Consider the following 15409-nt stretch of genomic DNA (forward strand, 5'->3'; position numbering starts at 1 on the left):
AGGAGTTGACTAGGGCACTTGGGCAGCAAGGTGGCTCCGGCACTAACCACTGAGCTGACAACCCAGGGTTAAGCCCCAGAACCCAGGGTGGAAAGACCGATCCAGTTCCCACAAGGTATTCTCAGATTTCCATATATACACCATGCACCCTCCCCTCCCCCCAATCAATAAATAAACATAAAAATGATGGACTTTGTAATGTTAAACAAAAGAGATGACTGGGCTGAGGGATCCATTCTGGACCAGTGGACACAGGCAATTTCGTGAGTCAAAAAGTCTGTGTCTTACACTGAGACCCCTTGGCTCTGGGTGCCCCGCCCGGAGCCGAACAAAAAGGCCATCGTCAGCCATAAGAACCAGGAACAAACCTCTCCTCATTGATTGCTCTGACTGGTGTATCCATTTATAGCAACAGGAAACAGCCTAACGCAGCGCAAGGTACACAGGACTCGAGCCACACACCTTTAATCCCATTCTCAGGAGGCAGAGGCAGAGAGAGGCAGAGGCAGACGGATCTCCGTGGGTTCCAGGTCAACCTGCTCTAGATAACAAGATGTTGAAACTGCAGAGTGCTAACTGTGTAAATCAGCAACTCTTCTCACTTGCTCGGGTGTCCGCTTTCCTCTAAGCCTTTGGGAACAGGCAGAAATAGGTGTTTAATAAAGTTCATTTTGCAAGGAATCACCTAAAAATGTTAACATCAATTATCTAGGCGATGGCTTTAATGACCGGGTTTTTTGTTTTGTTTTGTTTTGTTTTTTGGTTTTTTAATCTTTATTTGGGTGGTTTTCTAAGTTTTCCTTAATAAGCATAAATTGCTTTCTGTACGATTTTTAAATGTTTATTTATATTTTATGTGTGTGTATGTAAGTGCACCATGCGCATGGCGTGCCATAGGAGGCCTGAAGACACAGGGCATCTCCTAGAACTGGAGTTAGAGAGGGTGTGAGCTTTAAGGTGAGTGGCAGGGGGTGGGGGGGGGTGGCACTTGGGTCCCCTGCCAGAGCGGTAAGTGCTCTTTACTGCTGAGCCTTATCTCCAGCCCCACAGGTATTCTTTTATGGTTAGAGGGGAAATGAGAATTTTTTAAAGTAATCCTTACTATGAAAGCACATTAAAGGTCTCATAGTTGCTTTGTGGTCAAGACAAGAAGAACATATAAATAGCTGTGTCCTCAAATTTAAAATGCTTGCCAATATATAACTACCCTCACACAAGCCTCCCTTCTGTTTGTCTGGAGATATAACTCCCTTGTAGGGTACTTACCTAGGATAGGAGACCCAGAGTTCATTCCCTAATTGTGGCATACACATTAAAAGAAAAAAAAAAAGAAAAAAGAAAAAACCCTAAAATCTCAGGCAAATTCTGATTCTCAAGAAAACTCAGATGAATTGCTAGGGACTTGGAAGTTTTCTTCGAATTTCATCATAATTGCACAATGGCTCCAGATGAAACTGTATTCAAATTAAATGTGGTATGTGATTGGAGAATTGAGCCCAGGCCAACGGAACTCTTTCTTTTAGCAAATTTCAGCACCAGGAAACTAGATTTATGCTGACACCTAAGGCTCAGTTCTGAGGGCACTGGAATCAGATACCCAGCCAGGTGTACCCTCATCCTCTGATTGGGTTTCCAGAGATGATACAGGGCTGGTGTCATCCTTCTGACATCAGAGATTCAGGCACAGGTAAGAACGTCTGCATAGGCAGACTACATGGTTCTCAGTGAATCAATAGCAAGAGGGCAGAGAAATCATTGAAGACAGAAGATGGCAAGGTATGGGGGAGGGGGAGGGGAGTTAACGACCGCATCTGACTTATCTCTGTGTCCATAAAGGAATGGCTAACCGTGGCGCAGCACAGAGAGAGGCAACCTTGAGTTCCCAAGATTGTATGTGCTCCAGATTATGGTCTGCACTCCTAGGAGGACTTTGGGCAGGTGACTGGCTGGCCTGTGTGGGCAGAGAGAGCCTCTGTTTACAGCTCAAAGTATTCCTGATGGGGGAGGGAACATCACCCCCAAAGTGATGAAAGCAGAGCTCTCGATTTACTCATGCCATTTACTTTACATCTTTTTAAATATTATGTTGTGTGCAATTATGTACCTCAATGTATTAATATTATGTATCTGTCATGTATTACCTCAATAAAACATCTTCATGGATGTTTACAGAGAAGATAAAAGCAAAAAACTATGTAAAGGAAAATGATAGAATAATAAACAATTGTTTAATTGAGATACTACATGTATTAGAATGACTGCAATGAAAATAACACTGAGCTAGAGAGATGGCTCAGTGGTTAAGAGCACCGGCTGTTCTTCACAGGGGTCCTGAGTTCAATTCCCAGCAACCACATGGTGGCTCACAACCATCTGTAATATGATCCGATGCCCTCTTCTGGTGTGTCTGAAGACAGAAACAGTGTAGTCATAAGCATCCTATTTAGTATATTTGTTTCAGATACAGATGAATTAATTCCACCTCAAAACTCAGATGTTAAAATGGAGGGGAGCCTGGAGAGGTGGCTCAGTGTAAGAACACAAACTGTGGGGGCTGGAGAGATGGCCCAGCGGTTAAGAGCACGATTGACTGCTCTTCCAGAGATCCTGAGTTCAATTCCCAGCAACCACATGGTGGTTTACAACCATCTGTATTGGAATCCGAAGCCCTCTTCTGGTGTGTCTGAAGACAGTGACAGTGTATTTATATATATATATAATAAATAAGTCTAAAAAAAAAAAAAACAGACAAATAAACCATAGACTGTTCTTGCACAGGACTGAGTCTGGTTCCCAGAATCCATGCAAGGCCTGACAACTGAGTTATAGTGGAGCTGGTGCTCCATTCTGGCCTCCTTGAGACCAGCATACATATGATGTATACATGCAGACAAAACACTCATACACAAAAGGAGGAAAGGAAGGGAGGGAGGGAAGAAGGAAGGAAAGGAAGAAAGAAGGGAGGGAGGGAAGATGGAAGGAAGGAAGGAAGGAAGGAAGGAAGGAAGGAAGGAAGGAAGGAAGGAAGGAAGGAAGGAAGGAAGGAGAGAAACCCTGTTTTGAAAAAAAACCCCAAAAAATTAAAAGAAAGAAAACAGGGAATTGTAACTGGCCAGGTAGCAAAATAAATATTGTAGAGATATTCTTCAGTCTCTCGATCAGATTATCAGACTACTGAACCAACAAACCCCAAGGAAATGGGAATTTCTCTGAGAATATCAAGCCCCAAGAAGGAAAAGTACCAGCCAGAGGGAAGCTTGTCTCCCAGAAGGGGATCCAAAAGATGGAAGAACTTGCCAGCCACCTTCCAGGACCAGAAGACTTCTAGGGGTGAGGGGCTGCTAGCTCTCTTTGACCCTCTGCCCAACATACCCACACTGAGTAAATCTTCCTTTTCTATTTTCCAGTATTAATAAATAAACAAACACACAAACCAGTGTGGTGATATACTTCTAGTACTTGATAGGGTGGAGTTGGAAAGATGTGTGTCTGAAGATGGTCTGAGCTATCTATCTAAATAAATAAATATAATTTAAAAAAAAAAAACAAAATTAGACATGTAACTATCACATGACCCAGCAGTCACACTATGTGCATTATATCAGAGAATTTTCTTAGCAATTATTTATAGGGGCTGGAGAGATGGCTCAGTGGTTAAGAGCACTGATTGCTCTTCTGAAGGTCCTGAGTTCAATTCCCAGCAACCACATGGTGGCTCACAACTGTCTGTAATGGGATCTGATGCCCTCTTCTGGTGTGTCTGAAGAGATCGACAGTGTACGCACATACATTAAATAAATAAATAAATAAATAAATAAATAAATAAATAAATAAATAAATCTTTTTTCCCCTAAAGGAATAGGTCATTGCTAAATAGGTGATGCAATGAACATTCAGTTAGTGATACTGAGTAGGAAAAATGATCAGAAATCCACATGCTCTGTGATTCTGCTTGCACAACAGTTTGAAATGATAAAAACATAGAAATGAATAATTAGTGTTACCATGGGTCTTGTAAGCTGGGGCTGAGGAATGGGGGAATGTTTGCGCTGATGGATTTGTCCCATGTTCTACATCTCTGCTGGTACCGTATATCATCTCAAGGTCATACTAATAGGTAGGGGGCAGTGAGTGCAGATGCCATTGGGGACCAGGGACATCAGCAGTTCTGAACTACCTAGTGCGGATGCTGAGGAAGGAACTCAAGCTCTCTGTAAGAGCTGCAAGTTCTCTTAATTACTGAAAAACCATCTTTTTCCACCCCACCGCTGGGCCCATCCCCACCCCACCCACATGCCCATTCCCACCTTACCCCACTCCCGTGCCCACCCCCACCCCATGCTTGGAGCAACTCTAGTAGAGCCTCACACAGTGCAAGAGAAGGCCACTCTGATTCACCATGCACAGCAGAGTTAGTTCCGTCGCTTCTTCGTTTATTACAGAGCCCCACTGCTGCGTCTCTCCCTATATTCAGAAATGACAAGGAAGTATGGCAGAAAATTATTGGAATAAAACTAGTAATTACGTGACGCTGAGGGAGCTCTGAATCGAGTAATGGCATAGTCTTGAAGTACTCGCTCAGGGGGCAGGGCGTATCTAGGGGCCGATTTTATTTTTGGTTTCTTCAGCCTAAGTTACTACCACAACTCTGCACCCGCCAACCAGCTCAGAGTGGGCAGGCTTCATGATGAAGACTAGGAACATCCCCAAATGCCAGGTACACGGACGCCTACCACTAACACTCAATGTCAAAGCCAAAGCTGTGAGAGACTGGTGTTGTAAGCAGAGGTGCCAGTAAGAGACTGGATTAAAATGTTACAGCCTAACCGGGCAGTGGTGGCGCACGTCTTTAATCCCAGCACTTGGGAGGCAGAAGCAGGAAGATTTCTGAGTTCCAGGCCAACCTGGTCTACAGAATGAGTTCCAGGATAGCCAGGGCTACACAAAGAAACCCAGTCTCGAAAAACCAAAAAAAAAAAAAAAAAGTTACAGCCTCTACCTCCCCCCACCCCCCAAATGCCAACACACTGTGTGGCCCTTCATGCATCAGTTGGCATCTTTGTCTGAAATGGAGAATGTAAGTGTCTGCAGAGGCTGCACCCTACATACAGACTGTGAACAAAGTCAAATGTATCCATCAGCTCCCGATATCCATTAGTGTCTGAGCATCGTGGCAATCTGACACCATCACTCATTTTTCAAACAGGAGCAAGCAGTTCTTTGACAGTCACGAATGTTAAATCCCTTCCCAGCAGCTATGCTCTCATCCCACTTGCCCGAAATAGCTTATCCAAATGTCAGATATTTTTATGTTTGATTTCTGTTATTGATTGCCCTATCATATTTTCTGAAACTCCCCAAAAATGCATATGTAAATTGACTTTGCTACAATTTAAAAAATATCCTGTGTCCATAGGGCTCTTGGCAGTGGAACATCTTTGAGATTAACTCATCATTACAATTATGATAACTGTTTGATTACTTAATCAGTCTGCATGCAGGAGATCAAAGCCCAGACCTCACTTCTGCTAGGAGACCTTTCCACTGAGCTATGTCACAGTGGAAATTTTTATTTGTTGATTCTTATACATGAGGCAGTATTGGAAATTGTTAGACTCCTAATAAGATGTTTTAGATATTTACATACACACAGCTATGCAAAGACTCTCAGTATCTATCTGTTGGTATTACTCATCACGAAAACGGAGTTAAGCACATGCCTGTCATCCCAATATTTGAGAGGCAGAGGGGGAGCCTAGGCTACATAGTGAGACCCTGCTTCCTCCTCCATTCCATCTGTGTGTGTGTGTGTGTGTCTGTGTGTCTGTGTGTGTGTGTCTGTGTGTGTATGTGTGTTTGTATGGGTCTGTCTTAGGGTTTCTATTCCTACACAAACATCATGACCAAGAAGCAAATTAGGAAGGAAAGGGTTTATTCGGCTTACACTTCCATACTACTGTTCATCACCAAAGGAAGTCAGGACTGGAACTCAAGCAGGTCAGAAAGCAGGAGGTGATGCAGAGGCCATGGAGGGATGTTCATTACTGGCTTGTTTCCCCTGGCTTGCTCAGCCTGCTCTCTTATACAACCAAGACTATCAGCCCAGAGATGGTTCCACCCACAAGGGGCCTTTCCCCCTTGATCACTAATTGAGAAAATGCCTTACAGTTGGATCTCATGGAGGCATTTCCTCAACTGAAGCTCCTTTCTCTGTGATAACTCCAGCTGTGTCAAGTTGACACAAAACTAGCCAGTACAGGGTCTGTGTATGCATGTATGTGTATATATCTATGTATATCTATGTATACATATATGTGTGTGTGCCATATATACACATGGCAAGCTTGAATATCAATTTCAAATCCTCATTTCTTTTAAGAAGGCAAATTCTAATAAATCCAAGGAATTCTGAGGCCTCCAGGATTGTCCAGAGAAGGAAAACTGAGACACAAATAGCCTAGCCAGGCGAATGTTCCACCTAGGGGCACAGAAAACCAAAATGATCAGTGGCTCTTGAAGCCACAACATAACAGACAATGGCTACATTATCCACTGCATCGAAAGATGACCACAGCATCTATAGAGAGCTGCTATAGAGTCTACAGAAAATGGCTCCATCACAGATAGAGGATGCCTATAACATATACAAAGGGTGGCTAGAGTACATCTTAGGATGACTGCAGCATCTAAGAATGGTTGCAGCATCTACACGGGATGAGTACATCATCTGGGTATGACTCCCAAATTATAAAGGATGACAGCATCAGCTGAGCGTTGCTGGAGCATCTACAGTGGATAGCTGTAGCATCTGCAGAGATTGATTAGCTCAGTATTTGGGGATAATAGCAGCATATATGAAGTAGGGTTCCTTGACTATAGCATCTGAAGATGACTACAGTCTCTACAGCAAATGCCTTTAGCAGGGAGGCAAAGAAGGTTACAGCATCTACAGAGGATGATGACAGCATCTCAGGATGGCCACAACATATACAGACGATGACTACATCATCTATAGTATCAGAGGATGACGACAGCATCTAAAGAGGGTGGCCACAGTGTCTGTTTGACTGCAGTACCTGAAGAGGACCAGAGCATGTACACAAGAGGAAGACTATGCCAGATGAGAATAACTACAGCATCTAAGGATGGCTGCAGCATCTACACAGGATGGACACGGCATCTACATAAGGGTGATGGCTATGACATGAGAATAAACACAGCATCTACACAAGATGGACACAGCATCTGCACAGGATGAACACAGCAAATATACAGTGTTGTGAGCTACCCAATCTAAGGTACCTTGTTACAGCAACTGAAATGACTGAAGAGCAAGCAAAGGGAAGCCTGTGCTACTGAGGGCCCTGCAGGGTATGAGCACAGAGTCACATTTTATTAAAAGGGGCTGGGGAAGCTTTTGGTCACCAGGCCAAAGAATTGCTCCAATGACTCTCTGTACCTCTGGAGTGGTTTGAATAGGCATGGGCCCCATAGACTCATTGGGGTTTGAATGCTTGGCCCATAGGGAATGGCACTATAAGAGGTGTGACCTTGTTGGAGTAGGAGGTGTGACCTTGTTGGAGTAGGCGTGGCCTTGTTGGAGGAAGTGTGTCACCATGGGGGCGGGCTTTGTAGTCTCCTATGCTCAAGCTATGCACAGTGTGACTCATAGTCTCCTTCTGTTGCCTGTGGATCAAGATGTAGACCTCTCAGCTCCTTCAGCACCATGTCTTCCTACACCTTGCCATCTTCCCACAATGACGACAATGGACTGAACCTCTAGAACTGTAAGCCAGCCCCAATTAAATGCTTTCCTTTATAGAGTTGTCTTGGTCATGGTATCTCTTCACAGCAGTAAAACCCTAAGACAACCTCTATTTTTTTTTAAAGATTTATTTATTTATTATATGTAAGTACACTGTAGCTGTCTCAAAAACCATGCGGTTGCTGGGAAATGAACTCAGGATGTCTGAAAGAGCAGCTAGTGCTTTTAACCACTGAGCCATCTCTCCAGCCTTGACCTCTTTTTTTTTTCTTTTTTCTTTTTTGCCTTAAGCTGAGGTCTACAGCATGCTAAGTGTGTGCCTGCCACTCTGCTCACACTTCTTACTGGAGGTTTTGTCAAGGTCCTAGGAGGGTCACTGGATTAGGATTCAGAAAATATACCGAGACATTCTATGAGCTCATTATCTCCCTGATTTAAAAAAAAAGGAGGAATGGACCAGCTGTCTGCCACAGGCCCCACCCAGGCTGACACCCATTGTGAGAGTCAGGGCTGTTCCCATAGACAGATACACTGACAGCTGACTGAACTATAGAGGTCCCCACCCCCACCCCCACCCCCATGCTCGTTAAACAGCCAGGGGGGAATAACAACACCAGGTAGCAGGGGGCGGGGCTGGTCAACAGATGTGAAAAGGGAACTAAAATATAGATGAACTGATCACAAAGAGCAGCTGCCCCGACTTCGCTTCGGTGCCCTGTAAGAAGGCTCCTTGGCTCACAGTTACTGCCTAGCGGGATACTCAAAAACCTCAGAACCCCTTAGCCATGCTGTTTCTATCACCAGAGCGGTTGGTTTTGAGAACTTACGGTAACTGTGGAGAGAAAGCCGAAGAGGTTTGGGTCTGAGAGTTAGGATTAGGTGAGGCAGAGGGAGGGAAGGCTGGAAAGAAATACCAGCCATGCCAGGTACTCAGGAGACTGAGACAAGAGAGGTCCAACAGGTTCCAGGCCAGCCTGGGTTACATGGCGATATGTTCTCAAGGAGTGAGGAGGGAGGGAGGAGAGGGAGGAGGAGAAAGAGAGAGACAGAGAGATCCCTCAAGGAGGAGGGGGGGCGGGGGGAGAGAAGCACCCACATTTGCACACATTCCTACACATGTATATTCCTACACATGTATAATCACCAGTCCCAGTGAGCTGACCCCAAGCTCGTCTGTCTCCTTCGTCAACTCCTCAGACATACTCCTCCACCCTTCAGGTCTCGGGCTCTGTGGGCTCTGTTCCGCAGGGGCCAAATGAAAGCATAGGATCTCCTGAAACTAAAGTTACAGACAGTAGTGAGCTGCCATGTGGGTGCGGGAATCCAACCTGGGTACTCTGGAAGAGCAGCCATGCTCCTAACCACTGATCCATCTCTCCAGTGCCCCCTGAGGGGGGCTGGAAACAGTATAACCAATTAAAAAAAAAAAAAAAAAGCCAGGATCTTCTTTGTGTCTAGCCTGAGTGAGACAGCCTCTGGTGGGGACCCAGGGCTGTACGAGGGCAGTCAGACTCTGGGTGCTCCTGAGCACTGGACCCTGTAGCCTTGAGCAGCTGACAGGAGGAAAGTAAAATTCCCCCTTCTCTTACCCCTCCCAGGTGCAGGGTGGGGGTGGGGCCCAAGCAGCACACTTGACTGGCTTGTAAGCCACCCCCCCAACCCCCCCTCCCGCCACCCCATATGATTGCCAACATCACAAAAAAAACAAAAGAGTGGCCAGGCAATGTTGGTGCATGCCTTTAATCCCAGCACTTGGGAGGCAGAGACAGATGGATCTTTGAGTTCCAGGCCAGTCTGGTCTTCAGAGCAAGTTCCAGGACAGCCAGGGCTACACAGAGAAACCCTGACTCAGGAAAAGAGGAAAACCCTGGGGGGAGGGGAGAAGAAAAAAGCTTTTACTTTTTCTTTTTCTTTTTTTTTTTTTTCAAATAAGCAGACATTTGATGGATTGCGAACATTTATTCAATCATCAAATAAAGACCCTCTTGGTGATGAGATCATACAAGCAGGCAAATGAATGAAAGAGGCAGGAGGGACATTCTTGTTGTTTAGCAGATCATGTTTCTCAGGGTCACTGTTCAGAATAGCCCTAATGCTCGCCGTCTGACTTGCTTCTGCTGTGGCCACCCAGCAGATAACCTAGGGTGCCAGTTCTGTGGTGTGTGCGACACTACTGCCCCCCAGTGTGGGCAGTCCTCCTTGCTCAGTAACCCCAGGGTTCTCAACCTCCCACCCCCAAGTCCTACATCCACTCCATCCTGGAGCTGACCCTCTGCTGTGCCCTTCCCGAGCCCGGGCGACTTCAGTCCAGCCTCTTCGCATTTGCTGGTAAAATTCATTTGCGTGTCTCTTCATTAGCTCAGAAAATAGTTGCTGAGTGCTTTCCTAGGCGAGCCTGGCTGCAGGTGTTTAGGATGCACATAAAGGCAGAGTGCCCCCCTCTCTGTTCCTGAAGCTTAAAGAGACAAGGAAACTAAGAAGGGGTATTGGTGAAGCAACATGAAATAAAATTGAACAAGAAGAGAAAAAAACAGAGGCGATGTATTTTTTTAAAAAATGCTCTGTGCTTCCTAGATTTTATGCAGTCTCATAAAATCAAATATGTTTATTAAATAAAAGTAAAAGCAAAATTCTCTAGGAGAGAAAAGTGGATTAGCAGTAGGAAAGACTGGGGGTGGGTGGGGTGCTGGTTGGCAGTACGGCTCAGTGGTTAAGAGCACTTGCTGCCCTCACGGAGAACATTGGTTCAGTCCCTAAAACCTACATGTCAGCTGACAGCCATCTGTCGCTGTTGTGTTAGGGAGTCTGATGTGTGCTTCTGGCTTCTGCGGCACCAGGCACACACATGGTGCGTGCACACACACATGCAGGCAAACACTCACACACATATGCAAACAAAAGCATCTTCTTTAAAAATAGGAGAAATGATGAAGCCAAAAGAGGGAGGGTGGATCCGAGCAGGGCAAGGTGAAATGTGCTCAATATACAATATATCCCTGCAAGAACCTTTTTAAATAACATGGGAGAGGCAGGCATATCTCTGTGAGTTCAAGGCCAGCCTGGTCTATAGTACTAGTTCCAGGATAGCCAAGACTCTTACAGAAAGAAACCCTGTCTCTAAATAAATAAATAAATAAATAAGGATAAAGAGAATTGAACAGCAAAGCCCTACAAAGGGCTACAGAACAAGCATGGGCAACTTAATGGACCACTGTGTCAAAACGAAATGTAATAAGAGGGTTAGAGATAAACTCTGCAGTAGTATGGGCAAGGGCCTAGGTTCAGTCCCCAGTACTGCAAATCAACCAATCAGCCAAACGATAAAAGAGAAGCCGTCCTTAGGAAGAGCTCAGCACAGGAGACATCAGTCATGCTGAGGCACAGATGCAGGCGTGAACTGACCCACAGCACGCACACCAAGGCCCGTGAACAAGTATGGACGGAGTGAGCCACCGAGGACCCTGGAGAGGAGGGTCCTAAGTAAGGAACACAAGGTGGAGGAACACGAAGCACCAAGTTCACCTGGCAGGCTGCAGGACGGCATTTAATTGGGGCTGGCTTACAGATTCAGAGGTGCAGTCCATTATCATTAAGGTGGGAGCATGGCAGAATCCAGGCAGACATGGTGCCGGAGAAGGAGCTAAAAGTTCTACCTATTGTTCCAAAGCAAACAGAAGACCAGCTTCCAGGCAGCTAGGAAGAGGATCTTAAAGCCCATGCCCACAGTGACACACTTGCTCCAACAAGGCCACAACTCCAAATAGTATCACTCCCTGGACCAAGCTTATTCAAACCACTACAGAACCTTGAGTTAGTTTCTTAGATACTTGTATACCCACATTCGAAATTATAGCCAGGTGGCATGACAACCCGTCAGCTCTGCACAGGACCCCAGCCTACTACACTCACCCTCGTTTTTTTACCCGTGAGCTTCTCGTGTGTCCTTCTAGAGAGATGTCATAAGGCTATTCTAGTATAGTCAGACATTCTATTTTACCTTGGTGTCAGCCTATTATATTCTGAAACTAGTTCGCAATCGCCTATTACATATTTTATGAGTAACTGGAAGAGAGACCCTTCAGGGCTTCTGATGTGAACTAAAGATAAATAGGAATAAATGTCCTAGCCTGACCAGTACATGCTGCACATGTGGAATCAAATGTCACCTGTCCCCTTACTATATATTCATAAAATCAGTTTTGAATGGGAGCCCTTTGATTGTTACCAACTCTACAAGCCTGTCATGGCACTGTTACCTACAAATTCACACAGCTAAAATAACTCATGAAGCATCCTGTGTACAGAAACCATTGCCTTTTAAGGGAATCTTAGGACGGCAGGCTCAGGATTAGCGAGGAATTGAAAATACGGAAGCGCAAACACATGCTTGATGCTTGAGTTTCCTCCCTCTCTGCTGCTTTCAGAAAGGGATTTGGATGTGTTGGGCTTGGCTGTGTGACCTGCTGAGAACACCCCACCACCACCACCTTTACCCCACCCCTACCCCCTACTCCGCTTCAAAAGCTTCATTAACCCATCAACCAGCAGGCTGTTATCTCTGAGCTACCAGACTGACTCCAAAGGAGCACACCAACACTCTTGTCTTAGGGTTGGTGGGGGGAGGGGCCAGTGGTTCAGGAAACAGGGTTTTTAATTCCTCAGCCTTCCTTACTGGTTTTCTGTGTGATCCTGGGGAAGCCATGTGACCATTTGAAAGAGGGAAGGAAGGAAGGAAGGAAGGGAGAAAGGGATGGGAAGTCAGTTTGGACTTAGCCTTTCTTAAAAGAGAGACAGAGCCGGGTGGTGGCACAGGTGGTGGCACAAGCCTTTAATCTCAGCACTTGAGAGACAGAGGCAGGCGGATTTCTGAGTTCCAGGCCAGCCTGGTCTACAGAGTGAGTTCCAGGACAGCCAGGGCTACACAGAGAAACCCTGTCTCGAAGAAGAAAAAAAGAGAGAGAGACAGAGACAAACAGACTGAGACACACACACAGAGAAAGAGAGAGAGAGAGAGAAAGAGATTGACCACACATGCAGAAATGAACTAAGCAAATAACCTAATAGGGTCACACAGTAGTGATTCACACCTTTAATGAGGTGAAACTGAAAGAACCTAGTGGGGAAACCCCCACTCAACTCCCAATTCGGCGTGCACCCAAGAATCACGAATAGAACACAACACCTTGATGTAACAACACAAGGTATTTTAATGGCGGAGCTCCGGGTTGAAACGTATCTCACACAGGAGACAGTAGAATCGACCACGAGGCTTGGAAGCTAGAGGTTTTTATAGAAAAGGAGAGGGACTGGGGGAGGAATTGGTGCGGTTTCACATAATTGGTCCATTTAAACATCAGCAGCCTGTTAACATTTAACTTAGGTCAGAGGGGTGGGAGCTAGGGAAGCAATGGGCCTGCCTGGGCATGTCCTGGTCTGTTCTGCTATGTTCTCAGCCCCAGGTTTCAAAGCTCACAACAACTCTTTGGGCTATTTGACATACATTACATGAATCACAGGTCTCAAGTTTTATTTTCTTTTATTCCCCTCTTCTTCTGTTTAGACTAATTCTAATCATAGAATTTTAGAGATTGGTGTCCCCTAACTCTTCATCTACCTGAACTATAGGTTGATATTGCCTTTGAAGAACCATGAGTTTTACTGTATCAATTCTACTCTAGATAAAAGTCATTCCTCTATTTATTATACAAGGGCCGAAAACTAAAGGTAAGCATATCATAAGGATTGGTCCGGCTACAGAGGAAATCAAAGAAGTTATCCAAGATGGTCGTGATTCAAACCATGACTCAAACCACCCCGTTGAGCATCCCATTCCCGTTTCCTTCGCTCTAATCTTTCTCTCAGTTTCTGCATAGAGTCTCTAACTATTCCTGTATGATCTGCATAGAAGCAGCACTCTTCTTTAAGGGCAGCACACAGTCCTCCTTCCTTTAGGAACAACAAATCAAGACCTCTCTTGTTCTGCAAAACTACCTCAGACAGGGAGGTCAAAGATTTTTCTAAAGCGTCAATGGACTTCTCTATTGCCGCTAGGTCTTCATTGACAGCATCCCTCAAAGACTGAATTCCCTGTCTTCCTTCTATTAAAGCTGACACTCCATCTCCACTCCTACTGCCATACCTATTCCCATGAATGCAGCCAGGGTTAAAGTAATTGGTTCTCTTTTTGACCGCCGGCCAGCATAACTTTCTTCTAAACTGGATGCAGGGTGATAATATACTCGGGGTAACAGCTGGATCATGACACAAAAATCATGAGATGAATTAAAAACCTTAGTTGATACACAGGAAGTGAGTCCTGTATTGCAAGTCCACCATCCAACTGGGGAAGGTACAAGATAGTAATTATCTTCCGTTCTGGACACAGACTGAATTTGTCCACATAGGTGTTTGTGGGTGGAAGGTGGGGTGCCTATACAGAGACCTGGACTCCTTGCGGATACTTCAGTCAGGGTCAGTTTTTGTCCTGTTCCCCAAGAGCAGGAAGTATGGCTGCTGGTTTTGTTGAAATCTCCATTGAAGGCAATTCCTTCATAATAAGGCGGACCCGAGGACAGGCATAGCCAGCAGCAGTCCTCAGTAGCGCTTGGATCAGTTCTATTAAGGGCATAAACGGCTCCTCTCACTAGGTTAAACATCCTCTGTCTTGTTGAAGGAATTGCGGGGGTAATAGTTAGAGGTACCTGAGGAGTGGGAGGTTGGGTGATAGCGGCCATATTAAGGGAGTAATCACTGGAGTAGGCTGAGTAATAGTATGGGTGAGGGGTGTGGACTTGGTTGGGGGGGCCTAAAGGATTGTAGGGGGTCTGTATTTTTAATCTGATAGTGAACAATAATCCCTCATCATATCTTTCCTTGTAAATCCTAAGACCCCAGGTATACCCTTTTGTCCATCCCAGAGCTCTCTTCCCTGGTTCAGTGAAGGTGACACGGAGCGGATGGCACCAGTCAGTACACTCGTCTAGGTCAAATCCTCCAGGTATGTAAGACGCTAGGGAATAGTTGGCTGTTACTCTAATATAGTCCCAGCTCGAGGAGGGCTTCCAGCGGGCTGTACCTGAAGTCTCGCAACCCCAGCTCTTGCAAAAGAAGTCAGCCTTACCTCCACATGTTGGATTGAGGGACTGACTTTGGTGGGGCCCAGGGCAGACATAGAAGGGATGGGTTCGAAGCATACTTCTATCCCTTTGGTTAGAGCAACCACCCCATAGGTCTCTTGAATGTTTTTCTACGTACGGAGGGGGTGTTAAAGGTGCTCTGAATGTCAGAGTACCCCTCCAAGTCCCATCTAGGAGGGGCTCCTATAGCCAACTTACAGATGTCAGGGGAAAGATCAGGCCACTAAGTCCACAGAGGGTGTACCTCGGCGATTGTCCATACAGCCCTACCCCCCTCATTGAATACCTCCCACGTTTGTTGAACAGGACTGTGGGGGTTGAAGTCCTTTGGGATCGCTCCTACGAAGCAGGCACAACTTAAGAGGGTTAGTAGTCTTCTCCAAAGTCCACTCATCATGGCTGACTCCCGGGGGTGCTCTCTTGACGTGGGATGCGTGGACCCAAGTGGGGATTCCTTCCACTTTGACCGCGGTGGGCGTTGTCAGTAGCACCAAGTAGGGTCCCTTCC

The sequence above is a fragment of the Mus musculus genome, chromosome 8 (assembly GCF_000001635.26).
Source record: "Mus musculus strain C57BL/6J chromosome 8, GRCm38.p6 C57BL/6J".
NCBI classification, from domain to species: domain Eukaryota; kingdom Metazoa; phylum Chordata; class Mammalia; order Rodentia; family Muridae; genus Mus; species Mus musculus.